This window comes from Botryllus schlosseri, chromosome 4 (genome assembly GCF_051294905.1).
Source record: "Botryllus schlosseri isolate E-star chromosome 4, Bs_hap1, whole genome shotgun sequence".
Lineage (NCBI taxonomy): Eukaryota > Metazoa > Chordata > Ascidiacea > Stolidobranchia > Styelidae > Botryllus > Botryllus schlosseri.
The window spans coordinates 28,205,793-28,209,648 of record NC_137239.1 but is presented as its reverse complement, the minus strand read 5'-3'; positions in this window follow the sequence as shown (position 1 = coordinate 28,209,648).

Sequence of the window (3,856 nt, the reverse complement as noted above, 5' to 3'; positions counted from 1 at the left end):
TAATGGGATTTTTTACCAGCAAATTTACCATTTATATTCCGTTACGAGGATGTCAAAATGTAGCGAGGTAGCATCAATTTACGCGTGTAAATGCCAAATAATGATTGGGTCAGATAAACTTCCTGCTGTTGACGAAGTTATGAGTATGGTAGATCTAGATATTAGCCGCCACATGCTTCACTTTCCACGTCTCTTTAACTAGAAATAAATATGCCATTTCATCTGTAACGAGTTCGGCTATGCTGTCAATAAGCGAATCCTCGACCTCCCGTGGATACATATTCATATACCTATGAACTCTTATTATACCGAATCAGGTCGCTGTCCAGTCGATTCTCGCTAGTTGGAGGCACTGGCACCGATAATACGAATAGCTGAATTGCAAATAAGCTAAGAGGCCTAAATGTTTCAGATACGATCGGCACTTCATACAGACGTTTAATAAGCGAGGTTAATAATGTAAATACTTTAATTTACAAGTGAGTCTATTCCCAACACATGCTGAAGTGTCGTAATGCGCAATAGTCGCATGATCAAACGTCGCATGCGGAAGTGTCGTGATGCTCAAGTGTCGTGATGCTCAAGTGCCGCATGCCAAACTGTCACCATGCTTATGTGGCCCTATGCTCTTGTGTAACCATGCTCATATGTAAACATTGTCAAGTGTCCCCATGTGGATGTGTCCCCATGTTCATGAGTCTCCATGCTCATATGTCCCAATGCCGATGTGTAACCATGCCGATATATCCCCACGCTAATGTGTCCCCATGCTCAGGTGTCCCCATGCTGTTCTGGCACCATGCCGATATATCCCCACGCTAATGTGTCGTCATGCTAATGTGTCCCCACGCTCATGTGTCCCCACGCTCATGTGTCCCCATGTTGTTGTGTCGTATGCTGACCAGTCGTTTTTCATTTTGTCGCATGCTCAAATGTCGGGCAACCGAAAAATACGCATACAAGCTACACAAACAACATTTATTCCTTTTAATGTTGACGCAAAAACATGCTCCCGTGCATACGAATGAAATCCAGCGATCGAAAGCCGTCCGCATAATGAGCGTTTAAATTCATGTACCGCCTGTTTCGTGTAGAAGTTGATTTGTCCAAAGTGATCGAAAAACGTCCATCATTCCGTTACATTGCCATAAGCTCTTCTTCCACACACTTGCGGATTTTTTTGCTGTGCTCGATCACGAAGTCCCTAACCTGTTTGTGATATCTCAAGTCTAGCCGTCATCCTTGAAGGCCCGACGAATTCGCTCACTTTAAAGTGATTTGTTTAAATGCTAGCCCGTCCACAGCAGATCACTGGCTAGGAAGTTCATCGAACCGAGGATTATGCGATTTATAAAAGGAATCGATCTTACTCGTCTTCATTTTTGACTGATCTTTCTTTGACGTGCCCGATTAAGTCATGCATGATTTAATTACTGTCAAGACTCAAGAGTACGGACCTTCAATGCGTTACCAGTCTCTTTGTGCTATACCAGTGGTTCCCAACCTTTTTCAACTCATTGCCACCTTATCAAGTTCGACACAAATTTTCGCCCCCCATCCCCTATCGCCCCATATTTACGGATCTGAAAAAGAGGACATATAAACGGGAAATTCATTCACCTAACTTTGATGGCGAAAGAATTGAGTAAATAAAAAGGTCAAACCGATTTCCGGCGTTAAGTTGACCATTTTTTAGTCAAATTTGGCGTCGTATGCTAAATAAGTCATCTTCACGTGCATTTTTAGGCGGTGTTGAGTAAATATATCTTACTGAACGTCCGAACATTTCGACCCCATACCAATCGCCCCCTTGTTTCTCAAAGTCGCCCACTGTGGGGCAAGATTGCCCGCGTTGGGAACCACTGTGCTAGACCCTGACACAAGTTGCATTTGGCTTTTTCTGTAGATTTACAAAACAAAAGGTTTTGCCAAACATCCGATTTTTTTTTTCGCACTGACATCTTCGAAATTCGCTATTATCCCGACCTGTATTTCACCTCCACAGCACCGTCTTTGCAACGTTCCGATACTGAGTTACACTGCTACGATCCATAGACTACGACGGAAGTGATTGTGCAGTTCATATGTCGCTACGCAATCCTTGGTAGATGCTATTTACAAATCCCGGTATTTCGTTGCGATTGATCCTGGGATCGGGATTGCTTCAAATGCCGGGATGCAGGGATCGGGATTTCCGGGGGTCCCAACGCTACTCAAAACTCCTCTATATTTACTCCAACGCATTGTGTCTCGTGCTCATGCTAAGCAGTATAACCAAGTGATTTCCAGAGAGAGTATACAAAAACATTATCTGCAGAAGCAAAATCCTGTCACCAGAAATACGCTTCAATCTGCCTGCGACAAACAATGACACAATGGTAGAAGCGCACAGTCGCACACCCTAAGCGCGATTAGCCCTTCGCTACTGCAGTACAATTAGTCAATGTTCATTGACTACGAAGCTTCATAGGATAATTTGTTCCCACTCTTCAATCCGGTGGTTCTCAGGGTTCACTGAGTCATATAGTCTCAGTGTTCGCTGAAGTTCAAGGCACACACCCAACTCATACTTTAGAAACCGCGCTGATTTGTCGCGAATATGCATCATCGTCAATCATGTTCAATTGTTTTGTTCCTTTAACGCTGTTGATGATGCACAGTTTATTTTGAATGCTAGTCTTCTATAGTAATGAATTAAATGTGCAATGCGGTAGAATTCTGGTTTTGTGACGAGGCGCAAATGTGGGGTTGACCAAACGCTTGCAAATTAGCGTAAGGATGGGCTGGCCAACCTTTCTACTATTCACGGCCGCGTTTCGATTACTCATGTAGCCTATGGCCGCATTCCAGGGCATCATAGTCGTAGTAACGTAGTAACGCCAAATATTCATGTTAGACTGTCCAGTCCATGTCCTTTTCCGGTGAACTACGGACTAATCTATTCATTCATATCGGCTTACTAAACGTACCGAAATCGCGAGTAGTCATGTTAAGAATAGTTTCTATGGGATACGATATGGTCGCGGTAAGCGCGAAAATGTTTTCACATTCACCAATGAATTTCGTCATAAATATCAGTAGTTTCACATATTACTATCAAACATTTATCCTTTCTCAACCCATGTGATCAGATTCACGGGTAAAGTTGATTGTTGGGAATGTGAAGTTTTCGGAAATTTAGAGCAAGTTATAAATGATCATGTATCTTCGGGTGCGATAATTGTTCCATTAGTCACTTTGTTAAATGTTGTTATTTCTTGACCTCGCATCAGGATTGTTGATATAGTGGAAAGATATTGGAATCGTCCAATCGTACGAGAAATCAATTTCTTTCGAGGGGAGCACACACAATTCCAAGTTGATATTTCTATATGGGGCGCATCATTTTGCTCTGGTGTTCAAATCTGTATTCGTATTGAATCGCGCACAGGGTGAAGAAAATTTCATGATTAATTAAGTCAATTCGTAAATTCAATTTGCATGTCGACGGTCGCCAACACATACTAATGGAATTAAGTTTCGACGGCCGCAGTTTGGCGACCACGTGGCGCAAGGGCTCGCCAGGTTATTAGAGGTTATGAACAATTGCGTTAATCACCCTCGCTTCGTGTGTCCACTGTCCACCTTCAGGTCTCTGCTGCCAGCTTTGTACTAAGTTCGGTTTAGTATATCTGTGGGCGTTGTGTCTACAGCAGTATCGGCGGGAAGACCCCATGAATACAGAATAGGGTTGTTCAAAAATAACTTTTTTTTTCAAATTTCATCCGCTTCATAATAAAAGTGTCAGGTTGCCTTAAAAAACGCTACACACCACATTTGGGTCAATTCCGACCGGTAAAGGCCGTGCAATCTTAAA